Genomic DNA, 20357 nt, shown 5'->3' with positions numbered 1-20357 from the left:
TTTTAGGTTGATAGTATAGATGCAGATGTTTCAAAGTACATATGTCAAGTTAAGATAAATGCAATATATGATTGTGCACAGTGTATACTTACTCGAGTTCTAGTGCTAAAAGGAAAGGGAATTTTCCTCATATAAGTACCATGGTAAATCTAGTAAATAGAATTAAAATTATTCCTACTCAGGAGACTGAGGCAGGAGGATCAAGAGTTCAAAGCCAGCCTCAACAACTTAGCAAGGTCCTAAGTAACTTATTGAGACCCTGTCTCTAAAAAAATATAAAAAGTAGCTGGGGATGTGGCTCACTGATTAAGCACCCCTGGGTTCAAGCCCCTGTGCCCCCCCCCCAAAAAAAAAAAAAAAAAGAAAAAGGAAGGAAGGAAAAGTCGTTGCAAAATCAGATCTTTTTATCATGTATACAAGCTCTATGTTGTTTCATAAAAGTAGATTGTGACAGTATTCCCATTAGCCATTTTTGAGAATTGAATGAGATAAAGACAAAATATGACTTTTCCATAATTACATATATGTATGTGTGTTTCTTCCACTTATTAAAAAATTGTTTTTGATAGTTCAGGTGATTGTACCTACTAGACAAGCACTCTATCACTCAACTACACCCACGGCCCCTGTTTCTTTTTTTTTTCTTCTTCATGAGATGGGTCTTGCTGTGTTGCACAGGCTGATATCAAACTCCTGGGCTGGGGTAATCCGTCTGCTGCAGCCTCCCAAGTAACTGAAACTACAGGTGTGCGCCACTGTGCCTGACTGCCTCACTACTTATTATTTCAATGGTATCATTTCTAAAATATAGCATCTGTCTTTGGGAGATGTTTCTGTAAGAAAAAGAGTCTTTAAAGATAGGACTGAAAAATCGTTGGAGGGGAGTCAGAGTTGAAACACATTAGGAAGCCTGCTAAGCACATTTAGTTGTATATTAACTACAGTTATAGCTCTGATATCCCAGATATCTGAGGCAAACGGTTATATTTTAAAAGTTGAGATTTGTATAAAAGAACTAGCTAATTTTACCTCTGGTACCTTGTGAAAGGTTAAATTAAGCAGAATCTTGGGGTCTGCTGCCCTTAAATTTGGTCATCTTTAGTAGATCTAGCTATTGTCATTTTAATGAAGCCTAAATCTTTTTACTTAGGGTGTGTTTGCAAACAGTCTATATTTAAAGATCTAACTTAAATAGATTGTGTTAAAAATACTTGAGGGAGCCATATATCTTTTAACAAAATCATAATACTGCAACTGTAACTGGCAGTGTTATCATATGTGTTGAATTTTGTTTAATAAATATTGTCTTAATGCTATTGCTAGTTTAAAAAAAATTGTAGTTGTAGATGGACAGAATGCCTCTTTTTTTTTTTTTTTTTTTAATGGGGTGCTAAGGATTGAACCTAGTGCCTCACACATGCTAGGCAAGTGCTGTCCTTGCCTACTATTGGTAGTTTTGAAGTAAATATTTCCTTTTGTTTTATCTAATTAGTCATTACAGATCATTCTCAATTTCAGTAGAACTAGGTGTGTCTAGCTTTTTCTTGAGCTTTTTATTTTATTGATAGCCTACAATTTAATTTTGTTCTTAAGACTATATATTTTATTAAAATGATTAAATATCTTTTTTGTTGTTGTTATTGGGAATGGAACCCAGGGCTTCACATATGCTAGATAAGCACTTTACCAATGAGCTACACCCCAGACCTTGTTATTTTTTTATTTTTATAGACTTCCACCAATTTTCCCAGACTTCCACCAATTTTCCCAGGCTGACCTCAAACTTGAAATCCTCCTACCTCAGTCTCCTGTGTAACTGGATTACAGGTGTGTGCCCACCAGGAACAGTTTGGTTTTGTATTTTGTTTGAAAAGTCATAACCAGTGTGATTTAGTTTTCTCTCATATATTTAATATAATATAAAACAGCCAGAAATAAAAAGTGAATCTCCTCAAAATAGTTTTCATTTTATAAAAATGTATGGTTTACATATGGATTTTTTAAAATATTTTTTTTTTAGTTGTGGGTGGACACAGTGTCTTTTATTTTTATGTGGAGCCTCCCTCATGCTAGGCGAGTGCACTACCACTGAGCCACAACCCCAGCCCCTATATATGGCTTTTGGTTTGACATACTTCTACTAAAAGATGTATATATTTAGTTTGTTAATTATATTGGCCACCATGTTTTTTAAAAAGTTATTGGAAATTCAGTTTTGGAAACCTGTTAATTTTTTTATTGTGATAAAATACGATTGCTGTGGACTGAATGTTTGTGTCCCCTCAAAATTCGTGTGTTGAAACCCTGATCTTCAAGGTAATAATATTTGGAATTGAGACCTTTGGGAGGTAATTAGGTTTAGATGAGATCACAAGGGCAGGACTGTAATTAGCATTATCATAAGAAACACCAGAGAGCTTGCTTCAGCCTCTCCCCTCACCATGTGAGGATACAGCAGGAAGGCAACTCTCTGCAAACCAGAAGAAAGCCATCACCAGATATCAACTCTTCTGGCACCTTGATCTTGAACTTCCCAGACTCAGAAGTATAATAAATGTTCATTGAATAAGGTGCCTCATCTGTAGTATTATGTTATGGCATCGAAAGCTAACCATGTAAGATGCATTTTAACATAAAATTTACCATTACTGACATATAATGCATTCAAAGTGTTGTACACCATCACCACTACCTAGCTATCCATCCATGTTTCATCATCCTAAATGGAAATTCTGTGTCCACTAAGCAGTTACCTCCATCCCCCTCATCTCCAATCCCCTCCTCCTCCCCAGAATCTACTAATCTGTTTTCTTTCCCTATAAATTTTGCCTATTCTGAATATTTCATATAAATGGAGTCATACAGTTTATGGCCTTTTGTGTTGGCATCTTTCACTTACTGTATTTTCAAGCTTTATCCATGTTGTAGAATGTAGCAGTACAGCATTACTTTTTATTGCTGAATAATAGTCCATCATATAGATACACCACATTTATCCATTGATGGGCTTTTGGGTTGTTTCCTTTAGGTTGTTATGAATAGTGGTGTTATGAATATTTGTGTGCAAGTTTTTGTTTGAATGCTGTTTTTAAATTCTTTGGGGCATTATGCTCTAGTGTGAAATTATTGGGTCATGGTAAATTTACGTTTAACTCATTAAGGAACTGCCAGACCATTTTCCGTAGCAGTTGCTGTATTTTACTTTCCCACTGGCAATGAATGAGAATTCCAGTTTCTACCCATTGTCACTAACTTGTGATTTTCCTTATTTTTAAAATTATAGTCATTCTAATGAGTGTGGAGTGTTATTTGTGATTTTTTAAAAAAATTTTTTTTAGTTGTCAGTGGGCCTTTATTTGTTTACATGTGGTGCTGAGATTTGAACTCAGTGCCTCACACGTGCTAGGCAAGTGCTCTACCACTGAGCCACAACCCCGGCCCCTTTAATTGTTATTTTGATTTGAATTTTCTTAATGACTAATGACGTTGAGTATCTTTTCATTTGCTTGATGACCATTTGCATATCTCCTTTGAAGAAATGTCTATTCAAATCCTTTGCCCATTATTTATTGGTCAGTATTTTTTCGTTTTAAGTTGTATGCATTCTTTACAAATTCTGGGTGCTAATTTGTAAATATTTTCTTCTGCGGCTTTATACTGTCTTGATAGTTTCGTTTGATGAACAACAGTAGAAACCTCTTTTTGTATATGTATGTGCTACTGGAATCAAACCCAGGGCTTCATATATGCTAGGCAAGTGTTCTACCATTGAACTACATCCTCAGTGCATTTAAAAATTTTTTAATTTTGAGGCAGGATCTCATTAAATTGCCCAGGCTGGCCTTGAATTTGCAGTTCTCCTGCCTCAGCCTGCCAAGTACGTGGGATTGCAGGCATATATCACCATGATTGGAAGAAAGAAATCTTTCATGTTATTTATTTATTGTGGTATTGGGTATTGAACCCAGGGACACTCTATGACTTAGCTATATCCTCACCTCCTCCACACACCCTTTTTTATTTGTTAAAATTTTTGACAGGGTCTTGCCTAGATTACTGGGGCTGACCTGCAACTTCAGATCCTCCTGCCTCAGCCTCCGGAGTAGCTGGGATTATATAGGCATTGCCACCACACCCAGCTAAAGAAACCTTTTAAGTTTGGTGTATATACAGTTCTAAGGAAACAAAATGTTCTATCTTTTCTGCTTGTACTTTGTATTTTTTCCAGTCGGAATGAGTTATTTGTCATTCACCTTCTTTCTCTCATCCATTTGCCTAAACCCTCCCTTGTTCATTCAGCAAGCATGTTTGAGCACCAGCTATACTCTCTGAAAAGAAGGAGCTAGAGTAAGTCTTTCTGGTGATGCCAGTGGTGAGCATGTTGCAGACATAAATTGAAACATTACAGTGTGATGTTTTAACCTTTTTTAAAATGGAGGATAGCCCTTCAGGGATTAGAAGAGACCACAGATAGAAATAAAACTTTTAATAGTTACAGCCCTGGGGATATGTGGCATGCCCAAAGGCCATAGGGAAGCCAGTCAGCACGCGTGTTTCCTGTGGAGGATCATAATTGATGGTTTTAAAGTAAGCAGGTACGAGTTCTGGGACCACTGTAACACGACTGCCATGCATACATGGAGGTCAGCAGGACCGGATAGGTTGTATCTAGCTGTCTTAGGAAGGTTGTCACTGGAAGGTGTAAGACAGATATTCAAATTGACCACATTGAGAAACTAGGGTAAAGCACAGAACTGTGAACTGTGTTAAGGATGACTGAGCCCTATGTCTGTTTTGGGAAAATTAAACATATTCAAATGAATGCCAAGACAACATAAAATTACAAGAATTCACTACATGGTATAGACAAGATTTACAGCTCTGACACTGAATCTGATTTGTGAGTCTATCTTAAGGATCATTTTAGTGTTTTTCAGAAGTTAGAGGAGAGTGTGATTTCAACGAGATAACATGAGGGAGTTTTGGGGGTATTGATTGGAAATGCTTTGTATCTCAATTGAGGTGGTAGTTACACAAATCTATACATGTGGTAAAACTTGTCAAACTATATACCATAGGAAAAGCAATCTATTTTATTGTATCAGCTTAAAAAAATAAAAGATTAAGCGAGAGCCAGGCATTATGAATGTTACACAACTCCTGTTCTCAATGTGTTTATAATTTGAATATAGCATTCAGATCAGTATAAAAGATAGAAATTAAAAAGTATTGAAAGAGAACAAGTTATAGAAGTGGCTCAGAGGAGAGAAGTTCATTAATGTAATAGTTCACCAGACTGTGCACTCTTCCATTAGTGTACTTTTCAATAAGGCACTTGGAGTAAGTCTGAGGACAAAGGTGATTTCATTTTTATCTTTGTAAGACCCCACCAAATTCTGACTTTTGTTTATGTGTGGAAGCATAGTGGTGGGGATAAAATGACAAAAACAGAGCTTACACTCAAATGTATCCATTTTGTCATAGAACTCACATTTTAATACAGAAAACAGAAATTAAATAAATTTCCAAATTTCTTTTGGCTATTCTGTTTGCTTTGCCTTTCTATTTCAATTTTAAAATCAGCTTGTCTCTGTCTAAAAATAATTCTTGTTATATTTATATATTTGTTATTTAAATATATAAATTTATATTTATATTTATATATTTGTTAAATTTATATTTAACAAATAAATATATTTATTTGGGTCTCTTGATTTTCTTCATTGGTGTTATGAAGTTTTTGGTATATACATCTTTCCATCTTTAGTTATAATTGTATCTCAGTATTTAATGTTTTTAAAGCTATTATAAATGATATTTTTAACATTTCAGGTTCCCATTATTCATTGCTAATACAGAAGTAGTATTAATTTTTGTATGGTTACCTTTTATCATGTAACCCTGCTAAGCTTACTTAGTTTTAGGAGCTTTTTTGTAGATTCTGTGGAATTCTGTGAGCTGACTATGTGATTAGTCATGGTTCTGCAAATGTGGAAAATTTTTTTTAAATTTTTCTTTTTCAACTTAGACTTTTTACTTAATTTCTTATTACACTGGCTGGAACGGTCAGTATGATTTTGACTGGGAATGTCAGCATAGACATTACCTTGTTTCCAAACTAATTATGATGTTATCAATATGGTAATTTGCTTTGCTTTTGTAGATGCCCTTGAGTAAGCTAAGGAACTTCCATTCTCTTCCTAGTTTTCTATTATCTATTAAAAATTGATTTAAAGATGGGCACGGGCACATGCCTGTAATCCCAGCAATGTGGGAGGCTGAGACAGGAGATTACAAGTTTGAGGGCAGTCTTGGAAATTTAGCAAGATTCTCTCTCAAAATAAAAAATAAAAAGGCCTGGGGGTATAGCTAAGTGATAAAGTGCCCCTGGGTTCAAAGCCCAGTACCGCACCCCCTTGCAAAAAAAAAGGATTTATAATGCCATCAAATGACTTCGAAGCATCACCTGATACGGTTATGTGGTTCTTCATCAGATTGTTAATATGGTTGGATATATCAACTGACTTCCAGGTATTAAATGAACTTTGTATTACCTGGACAATCCTCACTTGGTCTTCTTGTTTTTCCTTTTAGGTATCATGAGATTGGATTTGATTTTCAGTTAATAAAAATTTAACAGTTTTATTGAGACATAATTCATATACCATACAACTCAGCTATTTAAAGTGTATAGTTTGATGTTTTAGCACATACATAAGAGTTGTGCAGCCATCACAATGGTCAATTTTTGAACATTTCTGTTCAAAAAACCTTATGCCTATTATGATGATTAAATACATGTGAAGTTATTTTACTTTCACTGTAAACAGAAATATTAGCAGAGTCTGTTGTATTTATATAATATTATACATTCCAGTGATTGGGATATTTTCTCCATATTTTCCTGATGTTTTTGTTGCTGCTTGTGTGCCTGTCCTAAAAATTCTTTCCTTCTTCCTTTTTTATGGTGGTTTCTGCCATCCTTTTGAATGTCTTGAGTCCTGAGATTGGTCTTAAATCAACATAGATTATCTTCATGAGGCGTTCTGTACATAGTATAATAAGTATGTATGTAGTACAAAAGCATCAGTGTTTTTTATAGTTCGCTCTTTTATCTTTAATTTTATTCTATTTTGTTTTCCCTACTGAAAAAGAAGGAAATAATTTTATAAGTAAGGTAATGCTTAAAATTTTTTTTTTTCTTTTTTCTTTCTTTTCTCTTCTCTCTCACTCTTTTTTTCTTTTTTTTTTTTTTTTTTTTTTTTTTTTTTTGATTGAATTCAAGGATATTTAACCAATGAGCCACATCCCCAGCTCTTTTTAAATTTTTTATTTTGACATCTCAAATGACATCTCAGTTATCTAAGTCACTGAGGCTGGCTTTAAACTTGCAATTCTCCTGCCTCAGCCTCCCAAGTTGCTGGGATTACAGGTGTGCACCACTGCACCCAACCCTGTTTGCTGATATGAACATACTCAGACTTTATTCTGGAGGAAGAAGAAAAAAAAATTTTTTTTTTTTTGAAGTACCAGGGATTGAACTCAGGGGCACTCAACTCCTGAGCCACATCCCCAGCCCTATTTTATATTTAATTTAGAGACAGGGTCTCACTGAGTTCTTTAGTACCTTGCTAAATTGCTGAGACTGGCTTTGAACTCTTGCTTCTCCTGTGTCTGTCTCCTGAGCTGCTGGGATTATAGGTGTGCACCACTGCATCCTGCCTCATTTATATTTTTGAACTGTTTAAATGAAGGCATTTTAGCAAAGTGTAGGATGAAGAGATTAGAGACAATGTGAAGCTCTTACATCTTGATTGTTGTATGGAGGATATGAACAAGATGATTAGAAAGAAGAAACTGCAAGGGAACTGTCTCAAACACTTAATTAGTGTTGTGACCTTGGCAGGTGATTTTATGGGTTCATCAGTCTTTCTTGGAGTGGTGAGGTAGTGCATTGAATATGAGAAGAATTTGATGAAATCTGTAGGCACCTGCCGAAGAAAAATGTTTTTATGTACATTGTTTACTTCAAATTGTTCTTATAGTTTGAGGAGGCTTATCAACTGCCTCTCTAGTCCATTCATGTAAGTTAATTCTTGATGAAGAAGCTTTGACATGGATAGTCTTCAAGGTCCTTGGCAACTCTAGAATACTACTAAAAATTATGATCTTTACTTTCAACCTTGCAATTATTTTTTTGACAGAGTAGGTAATATTTAATTCTCTCTTTTTTAAATAGTTCTGTTCTCTGAAAATAGCCAGGATAGTTAAGTAGGGCCTATTAAATAAAAAAAGTCCTTACTCTAACCAAAAAAAAAAAAAAAAAAAGTATGTTTTTGTGTGTGTAGTCAGCTCAAAGTCTTTTTCAAATGAAAAATGATTGAGGTTTGGAAAGAATGTAAGTAATCTTTGTGCCAGACTTTAGCCAAAATACCAAGGGTAGTGAATGTACTGAATTTTAAAGAAACTGTACTTACACTTCTTTGAATTGATTATGTAGTTGACTATAGCATTCCATGGTCACTTGTTAATGTTTTCTTTTTGGCTTTCAGTTCTTTGGGGTAGTTTAAACACAATGTTCAGAAAGTTGAAATGTTTTCAGTGGTCCAACTCCCCCTGAAACTGAATTTGGAGATCAGGTTATAAGTTCAAATTTTTAAGTTGGCTACTTCTCTGTTTAGAAAACTATTCCAATCTCTTTTTATTTCTGAAATCCCACTGTGCTGGGGACTCGAACCCGGGCCTCGAGCATGCGAGGCAGGCACTCTACAAGATGGGCTATATCGACAGCCCTCAATCCCTTTTTAAATGTAGAATTCTATTGAAGTGCTGACTAAAATTCATCTAATGACTCTAAAAAATTAAAAGCCATAGATGTAAAAGTTAAGCAACTTTTTTGTTTTTTGTTTTGGCTAGCATTGATATTATTGGCAGTGAGAAGATTCAGGGTTAGGTACTCAGATTTCTATGGTGTCAAATTTCACAGTCTGAGATATTATGAAATTTACATTGCTTTGTCTGAGTTTGCCAATTCCTAGAGGCCCAAGCACTAAAGATTCTGTTAGCTTAAGAAATCATGAAGCCAGGCATAATGGTGCACACCTGTAATCCCAGTGACTTGAGAGACTGAGGCAGGAGTATCAAGTTCAAGGCCAGCCTCATCAACTTAGACCATCTCCAAATAAAAAAATAAAAAGGAGGGAGTGTAGCTCTAGTGGTGAAGAGCTCCTGGGTTCAACCCCCAGCACCAAAAAAACGATAACAACAACTGAAAACTAAATGAAAACACATGAACTCAAGAGCAGAAAACTTGCATGGTGTAAATAAGTTTTGCCCCTCTTTGGTCAGCTTTATCTTTTAATAAGGTCTTATAGGCAATGGTTTGGAATCTTATATGCAACCCCTTCTTAAAGCAAGGCAAAATAAATGAAGAAATCTTAAAAAATTGCAAACAGACACAGATATGTGAAGCAACTACTAACAAATATTAACAAGCTAGAATCATTTTATCAAACCACTCAGGGAGAAGGCACAGAAATGGTTGCCAGACCTTTTGTTTCCCTTTTTCTCTTTCTCACACTAATGTTTTTTGTTGTTTTTGGTATGCCTCTTTTCTTTCTTTCTTTTTTTTCCCTTTGTGTTTTCAGTATTACAGAAGCAAGAATCTGGTACTGTTCTGTAGCTGGTACAACTGATTTTCTCAATTTCTTTTTGCTAAAAATATTGGAAATAAATTAGTGGAGAGAATGGAAGATGATATGTTCGTGTGGATAGGTGCATATGTGAACATGGCGTGTGTGTGTGTGCGCGTAGTGTTTATAGAAGTAGAGGATGAATTTGAAGGGGGAAAGATAGATTAATAGTACTATTCCCCATTCTCTTTTTGTATGGACAAGATGTATCCCAGGGTGGAAAAAAGAAAATGTGATGTTATGCACCCTTAGTTCCAGCTACTTGGAGGCTGAGACAGGAGGATGGCTTGAGCCCAGGAATTTGAGTCTAGCCTGGGTCACATAGCAAGATCCCTGTCTCTAAAAATAGAAAAAAGAAAAGAAAATTATTAGAATACACACAGTTGTTCTTAATATGTTCAGCATATCTGAAGCCATATGGTACTTTTAGATTTATAAAAACTTCACTAGGTTGGGGATGCTGCTCAGTGATAGTTCTCTTGCCTGGCATTGTGTGAGACCCTGGGTTTAATCCCCAGGACCACAATCAAAAAAAAAGTAAATAGGGGTAGGGGATGTAAAGTACACTGGGTTCAACAACCTCCTGTACAAAAATGAAATTTATTAAGAAAACAAAACAAAAACTTGACCATTAGAGTTTAAGGAGGTCTAATAAATAACACAATCACCCCCATCTGAATATGTAATCAATTGAGAAAAAGACGGGAAAATAGATGGGACCTCAAAACATCAGCTTCAGTACAGATAACATGTGAATCAAAAGATACTGCTTCCACGTTTGGCTGCAGTGGGCCTTCTGATATTTAACCTGAATTGAATTTACTCAGCCAGTCACTAGCATAGCAGGCCTTTCTCCTATGGGGATGGAGGGCAGAGGGGTACAAAGTTAACTTAACCTTGTAATAGTAGAATATCCTCTCTGCTCTTAGAGTGTCTGCCACCAAAATTCAGCCTTTCAGATGGAGATGAATAGGGAGGGGACAGGGAGGGAAGCTTAGAGTCTTCCTCTCTTCCCTACTTCTCCCAAAACATGAAGACTACAGTATAAGTGTGACCTCTTCCCTCCATCATTGCTGTGTAAATTGTATTCATACCGTGAGACTATCTACCTTTGGAATCCTGAAAGAATTATTCTTTCTCTTGATGTGTACTGTTTCCTTGAATATTCTTATATATGTCTTTAGTACACATGTCCAGGACTTTCTCTAGGGTATGTAACTAGATGTTAGGTTATGCAGCTGTTCAACTTTATGAACTAGAAACAAATGTCATCATAACAATGTAAATTCTTAGCAGTGTCCTTCTCCCTCTAGAATTACTATTATAGGGTTTCTTAGTACTATATATATGTAAAGTGTTATTCTGGTTTTAGTTTGTGAGCTCTGTTATTACTTATGAGGCTAAATACCTTTTGATAGAGTCCCTCTATTTGCCCTTTGTTTTCTCTCTGTGTACAATACCTTTTAATAGCTTTAATTTTTCTTCTGTTAGTCAGTCTTTTATGAAAACAATTAGTTGGAGTTCTTTTTATTTTCTGTATATAGATTAAATATCACTTATCTGAAATGTGAGGGGTTGGAGTTATTTCAGATTTAGGAGTTTTCTGGATTTTGAAATATTTACATAGACTTTATCAGTAGAGCATTCTTAATCTAAAAGTCTGAAATGCTCCAAAACACAAAGATTTTTTTGTGTCATGTAAGTATTCACAAAGTTTTGGGTTTCAGAGCCTTTCAGATTTTTTAATTTTTAAATTAGTTATGCTCAGTCTGTACTAATCTTTTGTCATTTATATGTATTGGAGTTTCTTCTCCAAATTTATATCTTTTTGCTGTATCAATTAGACTGTTATTTGAACAGAAGTCCTTAGTTGTAATGATGATTTTATCAGGTTTTAAAAGATGAGTGCTTTGGGGTCTTGTTTTTAGGTTTTTCACTTCTGTGAGATTTTAAGAAAAATTCTTCTGTTTGTTCTTAAAACTTTTTGAAGTTTGCCTTTCATGTGTAAGTATTTGATATACTGGGAATTGATTCTTAACGTATGATAATGTGGTTGGGATCCAATTTCATTTTCCCTTATGTTGATAGCCAGAGGTCCCAGAAGCAAGCATTTATTAAATGATCTCTCCTTTCCTCATTGATCTGCATTGCAACCTCTGTTTTCTTTTATGCTGAGGTGTGTTTCTGAGTTGTGTATTCTTTTCCCGTTAATTTCTTGGTCCCTGTACAACTGCCACATTATCTTAAAAACTGTAGTGCTGTGGTAAATTTGAATATCTGGCAGAGCAGCTCAGCCTTACCTTTTTCTTCCTCAGAATGTCTTCTTATTCTTGGTTCATTGTTATTTAATATAAAGTTTGGAGTTTTTTTTTCCCCCCCTCTTCAAGTTCCTCTGAAATGTTGTTAGGGGAGTTTATAGATCAATTTGGGGAGAATTGATATTTTTGTGATAGTCTTTCTGTAAATATGGGTCATCTTTCTGTTTATTTAGGTCTTCTTTAATGTGCTTCAGTTAGATTGTCTCATTTTATTTCATTTTCTCCAAAAAAATATTTAATGATTGGTTTTATTTATTCCTGGGTGCTAAATCATCATTATTTTGCTATTGTAACCCTTTTAGTTTTTTGTATTTCCAACTGTTGTGGATGGATATGAAGTTAAAACTGGTTTGGTTTTGTTTCTTTTGCTCTTATAACCAACCACTTGCTGAACTCTAATAATTTGATAGTAGACTCTTAGAGTTTTTAATGCAGATTTTCATATTTTCTGTAAATAATGATTTTTGCTTCTTCTTTTCAATCCTATCTTTTCTCCTTCTTGTCTAGGTAAAACCTTCACTATAATGTTGAATAGAAATGCAGTGGTGCATAACTGTTGTTCCAGCTACTCCAGAGACTGAGGCAGGAGGATCACAAGTTTGAGCCTTAGTAACTTAGTAGACTCTGAGCACTTTAGTGAGACCCTAGGCTAGGGATGTAGCTCAGTGGTAAAGTGCCCCTGGGTTCAACCCCCAGTACCTCCCCTTACCAAAAGAGAGAGAGAGAGAGAGAGAGAGAGAGAGAGAGAGAGAGAGAGAGAGAGAGAGAGAGAGAGAGAGAAAGGAAAAAGAAACGGGGACACTGGTGTTTTTGTGTTGTTTCCAATTTCAAATTATTATGTTTCTGGTATTTTGTCAATGATGACATTTGATCTAGGTTTTTGATGTTTTTGATGTGTTCTTTATCAAGTGAAGGAAGTTTTTGTTTTTGTTTTTCACATAAGGAAATTTATTAAGCAATCAGAGTGTCTCCCTGCAGGATAAGAGGGAAAATGAGAGGAAAAGAGAAAGGAAAAGAAAGGGTGCATGCTAGAGAGAGTGGAAAGCCAGGAGGATAGAGAAAAGTGAGGAGGAGAGACAGAAGAATGGAAAAAAGATGGCAGGGAAGCCACAGTAAAACAGTTGAATTCTGCCAGGCTAACGGGACCAATATCGGAGAAGGATACTTGCAATCTGACTAATGAACCAACAGCTAGCTAGGATGTTCACAGATTGACATGTAGTTGGGAGGCAGGCAAAATGGCTGTACCTGATGGGCGGGGGGGCAGCTTTATACATTACATTCCCCCATTTCTTTTTTTTTTATAAGAAAATCTTTTGCTCTCCAGTTCTTTTTGAAGTCTTCTCTCTCCTTCCTGCCTAAGTGACTGGGGTTGGTTTTGCAGGTGAGATGTAAAAAGTCCATTCTCTGAAGGAAGTTTTTTTCTGGTCTTCTTTTTAAATATATTTTTTTAAATTGTTGATGGACCTTTATTTTCATTCATTTATTTATATGTAGTGCTGAGAATCGAACTCAGTGCCTCATACATGCTAGGTAAGCGCTCCACCACTGAACCCCAACCCCAACCCCTCTGGTCCTCTTTTAACAGTTTCTATCATAAAGTGTTTAATTTTACCATATATTTTTGAAACTTTTATTGAGGTGATCATATAGCTTTTCTATTAATATATTAGATAGCAATTTAGTATGTTAATGTATTAGATAATGCTAAAGCTCTTTAATATTTGATTACTGTTGTATTTCTGAGATACCCAACCTAATCATAATGTATTTGTCTACCTTATACAAGGTTATATTGTTTGCTAATATTTTTAGAATTTTCACTTTTATGTTCATGAATTAGATTGGTCTGTAATTTTACTGTCACCCTTTTCCTGTCTCGTTTTGCTGTTACTAGCTTTTCAAATTTGATTAGGGATTTTTCTTGTTTTCAGTCTCTAAAATAGTTTATGTAATATTGGTATAACCTCTATATTGAAAATTTGTCAAAACTTCCATGTAGTACATTTATGCCTGATTTTTTTTTTTTTTTTTTTTTTTTTTTTTTTTTGGTGTGTGTGTGTGTGTGTGTGTGTGTGTGTGTGTGGTGCTGGGTATTGAACCCAGGGCCTTGTGCATGTGAGCAAGAACTCTACCAACTGGGCTATATCCCAAGACCCATGCCTGATTTCTTTATGGGAGAAATTTTAACTATTATTTTTGAAATAGTTTGGGACTATTGACATTTCTATTTCTTCTGGATCTTTTTGGAACATTGTATTTTTCTATAAATCTGTTCATTTTATCAAAATACTCTAAATTATTGGCAAAGTTATAGTATTCTCTTCTTAAAATTTTTGCTGTATTTGATTTTATTTCCTTTTCTTGATTCCTCATATTATTTATTTCTAACCCCCCCCCCCCTTTTGATAAATCACATTGGAAATGGTTTTAGTGAACTTGACAAAAGACTACCTTTGGGCATTGTCTGTTCTCTCTTGTTAGTTCTAATAGACTTGTATAGTATAGCTTTATTGAGGTATAATTTGCATAGTGTAAAATTCACCCATTTAAAATGTATAATTCAATGATTATTAATAGAGTTGTGCAGACATCACCACAATCTAGTTTTAGAATATTTCCATCTCCATAAGAGATGCCTAGGGCAACTGCTGATCTAGTTTATATCTCTACAGATTTTCCTTACCTGGATAATTTTATATAAATAAACTTATGCAATATGTGAACTTATATATCTGGCTTCTCTCATTTAGCATAACTTTTTGTTGTTGTTGATGGTGTTGCAAGGGCCTCAGGCATGTTGTTGAGCCACATACCCAGTTCACCTAGCATAATGTTCTTGAGTTTGGCGATATTGTAGCATGTATCAGTTATTTTGTTCCTTTTTGTTGCTGAATAGTATTCCATTGCTTGGATATACTGTATCACTTGTGTGCATTTATGAAATTGCAAGCCCTGAAGGTTGAACCCAAGGCCTTATGCATGCTAGGCAAATCTTTCAACATAAGTTTTTATTTCTCTTGGGTAGACACCTAGACAGGAAATGGCTTTGTTTTATGGTCGATTATAGCTCTTTTTTTTATTATAGCTCTTCTTGAGAATGTGAAGAGGTATTTCATTGTGATTTTGATTGACATTTCCTTAATGACTAATAATATTGAACATATTTTCATGTAGCTTATTAACTTTAATATATTTTCCTTGGTAAAATGTCTATTCATATCTTTTGCTTTTTAAAAATAGTTCTTTTATGAAACCGTAAGAGTTCTTTATATTGTTGAATTGGAAGTATTTACTCAAAAATACAAGTATTTTTCTCTTAATATTTGGCGTATCTTTTGAATTTCTTATTGTGTTTTATAAATTGTGGTTGCTGGTTGTGGTAGCCTGTGCCTGTAATCCCAACTACTTAGAAGACTGGGGCAAAAGGAATGTCTTGAGCCCAGGAGTTGGAGATCAGTTTGAGCAACACAGGTAGACCCTGTTTCAAAATGATGATAATTTTAAAAAGGAAAAAATAGTATTGTAGTAAAATAGCATAAAACTTGACTATTTTAGTCATTTTGAAGTATACAGTTTTGCAGTTCAATCACATTAAGTACATTCACAATGTTGTCCACCATCACCGTTATTTACTTACAGAATTCTGTTATCCCACGCAGAAGCTCTTCAGTCATTAAGCACTAACTTCTTATTCTTTTTCCAGCTCCTGGTGACATATGTTCCACTTTCTGTTTGTATGAATTGCCTATTCTAGATACTTCACATAAATAAAGTTACAAAATACTAATTCCTTTCTCTACGGCTCATTTGCCTGAGCACAGTGTTTTTGCCTTTTTTTTTTTTTTTTTTTTCTTGTTTGTTTTTGATTTTTTGTTTTTGGTATTGGGGATTGAACCCAGGGGCACTTTACCACTGAACTACATTCCTAGCACTTTTTATTTTTTATTTTGAGACTGGGTCTTGGTAAATTTGGTAAATTTCAGAGTCTTGCCTGGAACTTGTGATCCTACTGTTCAGCCTCCCAGGTCACTGGGTTTATAGGCATGTGCCATCACACCCAGCAGCAGTGTTTTTAAGGTTCACCCATATTGTATCATGTATTAGAACTTTGTTCCTTTTTGTGACTGAATAATGAGCCATTGTAGGTTTTATTAGTTTTCTATGGCTACCATAGCAAAATACTAAAGACTGGGTGACTAAAAGCAGACATTTATTTTCTCATGGTTTTGGAGGTTGGAAGTCTAAAGTCAAGATTTTTTTGTTTTTTTTTTTTTTTTGGGGGGGGGGGGTGGTGGTGGTGGTGCTGGGGATTGAACCCAGGGCCTTGTGCTTACAAGGCAAGCACTCTACCGACTGAGCTATCTCCCCAGCCCCTAAAATCAAGGTGTTGATGGAATTATCCTCCCAAAGTCTCTCCTTGGCTTGCTGTGTCCTCACATGACTTTTTCTCTGTATGTGTGTGTGTGTGTGTGTGTGTGTGTGTGTGTGTGTGTGTGTGTGTGTTTTAAATAACAGCCATTCTAGTCACTGTGAAGTAGTATCTAATTTTGGTTTTGTATTTTCTTAATGACAAGTGAATTTGACTCTTTTGTGTTTAATAACTATTTGTAGATCTTCTTTGAAGAAACGTGGTATTAAAATATTTTGCCCACCTTTAATTGTGTTGTTTGTTTACTTTTTATTTATTTTTGTTGAGTTACAGGTGCTCCTTAGTGCCTGGATACTACACTTTTATCAGATATGGTTTGTAAGTATTTTTTTGTTGTTGTTGAATGGGTTGTCTCTTTGTTCTCTTGAATTGTCCTTTGATGCCAAAAATTTGTTTGATTCCTTTTTATAATTTCTGTGTCTTTTATTTAAAGTTCTCATTTGGTTCATATGTTGCCTTGTTTTCTCTCAATTTCCTTTAGTTCTTTGTCCGTGCTTTCCTTTAGCTCCTAGAGCACATTTTTTTTAAAGGTTATTGATTTAACATCTCTGAACAGTAATTTCATTGTCTGGAATTTCTTAGGGATGGTTTTTGTCCTGCCAGTGATCTCTACTTCTTGTTTCTTTGTATGTTTTATAATTTTTTAAATTGAGAATCGGACATTCTGAGTTTTATACTGTGGTAAGTCTGTTTCTCCCACTCCTCAGTGATTGTGGATTTGCTTGTTGAGGGTTGGATCCATCTGTGACCTTTCTAAGCTGTTTTTGCAAAGTGTGTGATCCTTGTTCTATGTAGTCAAAAATTTCTGTTCTAATCCTCGCATATACTTTAAATCATCTCTGAGTTACCAATGACACCCAATTCAATGTAAATGCTGTGGAAATAATATGCTGTGTTCATACAGGCAATGTTTTTCAAGTGTTTTGAATCCATGATTGGTTAAATCTGAGGGCCAGTTACACTTGGTACTGGTGACAGAGTCCTAGGAGGAGGCCTCGGGTCTTACATGAGACGAAGGAAGAATTGACTCCTTTCCATCTTATGATAAAAGGTGCTTAAGTTTTGTGGAGAAAGTGGCTTTCTAAAACATTGGAAAGCAGAGCAGAGATATTCAGGGACAGATAGGCACTGATTGTGTTTCTTCCTCTTGGGACATAGTCTTGTTAATGCCAAATTGCTTTGAAATCCAGGGAAAAGGCACTGCTGTTGATAAGTAATCCTGATACAGAAGTATCCTGATTCCTTTAGCGTCTTTACTATAATGAAATACTGTAGTAAATTGAAATCATACTTTAGTTTTTCTCAAATGCATGTGACATACTTATTCTAAAAAACAAAAAACAAAAAAATTCTGTTCTATTATTTCTTTTAATGGCCCGACAAAGATTTCTTTAAATGTCTGCTCCAAAAAGGGGGACAAAAAGGGATCTACCTCTTTTGGTGTTTTGATAGAAACCAACAGTGAAATCTGCTACTGTGGAAAGGACTGAAACTGATATGTCTGTGCCAGTCCCTTCAGGCACTTCAGACCAATCAAAATGCACAACCCCAGGGATTTTGTTTGTTTGTTTGTTTGTTTTTGAGGTGCTGGGGCTTGAACCTAGGGCCTTGTGCTTACAAGGCAAGCACTCTACTGAGCTATCTTCTCAACCAACCCCAGGTTTTTGAAGGACATCACCCTATTGTCCCTCAGTAGTATTTAACCACTCCAGAAACATGGATTATTCCCATTGCCACAAGAGGCAGGCGTCTAAGGAATGGGGGAAGGTTGTTGCCTTGTGCATGTCTCTCACTTAGGAAAGATCAGTAGCCCTTCCCTTTACCAAGCATGCCCCTGGTTGTAAAAAGTGTCTGATCAGGTTCCAGAGTTCTGAAGTAGTTTATTCCAGTTACTCTCTCTAGTTCAATTTTTACTTTCTTGGAGGAACTGGTCTCTATGTCTTCCTATTCTGATATTTAGACTCAATGATATCTTTTAAAATGCAAATGTTTTTCAGTTGATTAAACCAACTTCATAAATTTTTCTTTTATGGAACATGTTTTTGGTGGCACATCCAATAATTCTTTGCATAAACCATGGCAATAAAGATTTTCTCCTGGGTTTTTTAATGTGAATGGATGGTAGATCTTCTAGATAGGCAGGTCATGTGAGGACTTGTAGAGGAAGTATAACTTGGTGAGACTGTTGAGGGGTAGGGACAGGTTGACTGTGTGGGGCCTTTGGAGAGAATTGGCAACATTGGTATCCATAGAAAACCTTTGGTGGGGTCAGTTTTCATGACAAGAGTAAAGCCATCTCCAGGCTGAGGCTGCAGGCTTGCTGAGGGACTTAAATTGTCTGGGCCTGAGGCTGAGCAGAATTCCATTGAATGTTCTCATACCCGTACCACTGACCCTCTGCAGCAGCTGGAAACTACACGAGATCTCTCTTCTTCAATAAGGTACCCTCTGCTTAGAAAACCAAATAGTTTCATATTTCTTTTAAAAGAGAAAGGTTTAAAAGAATTTTGTTCCCATAGAGCATATATTGAAGGATAAATATGGAGTTAAGAAGCTGTGAATTGATAAGTTGCAAACACACATCAGACATTGTTTAAATTAATAGACCATGAATTGTATCTTGAAAGTATTACAGGACCTCAGTATATTCATTGTCAAAAACCTCCCATCTAGAGATCTTATGAAGTAGAGAATTAAGTCACTATATATAGTCTCTGAGATGAAACCTTTTTCAAATAGAAATTACTTCTTGAGTCATCTCTTATTTTCTTTTGCACAACAAGGGAAATGGGAATGCTTTTTTTCCCCTTTTATATTGATTATTATTTTGTAGGGTCCTCTTAACATTATGTATTAAAAACAATGATCCTAACTGCAAGAATGGGATCCTAATTAGAATAAGTATACTCCATGTATGTATGATATGTCAAAATATACTTTATTGTCATATATGTCTAAAAAGAACAAATAAAGAGAAAAACATATTTCTTTATTATCACTATATTGTACTTTTAAGATATATATATGGTATTTTGAGTGTAGCTAAACCTAGTTATTTGAGAATTCAAATAATTTGTAACTATATGTGAATTTAGATTTTTCTTCATGTTCATTTTTATCATAGTTTATACAAAGGGTTGATAATTTAATTGGAATCATCAGTACCTTTTCTAATTGGTCCTTGATGGCTGTACTGTTTTAATAGGTAAATAGATTGAATATCATCTAGGCTTATATACACAGATAGGTACTTAATTTGGTTGGTTAGGGTTTGATATTATAAGTAAAATCCTTGATTATTGTATAAGGTTTTTTTGTTTGTTTTTGTTTTTCATTTAGATTTTTTCAGTGAGAGATACTTTTCTTGGTTGTATACTGACTCTTGCCCTAAACTTTCTTGTGTGTAGCTATCTTAGGACACATATACATATAGTAGTGGGGGATCAGTAGATGCATTTTTATTATAAATATTATTATAAATATTATTATTATTATAAATATTATTATAAAATATTACTAAAAGGGACCATTATTTTTAAATATTATACAATTCTTTAAACCTTTTATATAGGTTCTTTTAAAATTTTTTTTGTTCTCAAATTTTTGGCTTTTATTGTCAAGTATATGAATTGTTAATTCAAAGCAAATATTTACATTTTATTTAATTGTGTATCTCCTTAATATCTTTGTTAATGATTCTTCTAAAAACTCTAATATAAGCCAGGTATCCTTTTTCATATTTTTATTGGTGCATTATAATTGCATATAATGGTGAGATTTGTTGTTATATGTTTGTAAATATACGCAATATAATAGTCTAATTTGGCCAATATTCTCAGTGTTTCCCCTTTTCCTTCCTTCTTCCCTCCCCCAGGTTCCTTTCCCCTTCTGATCTCCCTTTGATTTTCATGAGAT

General features: G+C 34.9%; 1 protein-coding gene across 1 annotated transcript in view; it reads left to right on the top strand.

Annotated features, from left to right (window-relative positions):
* The window catches only part of TBC1D12 (TBC1 domain family member 12), a 79753-nt gene that overhangs the window by 8128 nt on the left and 51268 nt on the right, over nt 1–20357 (top strand). The window lies entirely within an intron of this gene.

The sequence above is a fragment of the Sciurus vulgaris genome (genome assembly GCF_902686455.1).
Source record: "Sciurus vulgaris genome assembly, chromosome: 4".
NCBI lineage: Eukaryota > Metazoa > Chordata > Mammalia > Rodentia > Sciuridae > Sciurus > Sciurus vulgaris.
This window is presented reverse-complemented; position numbering and strand designations above follow the sequence as displayed.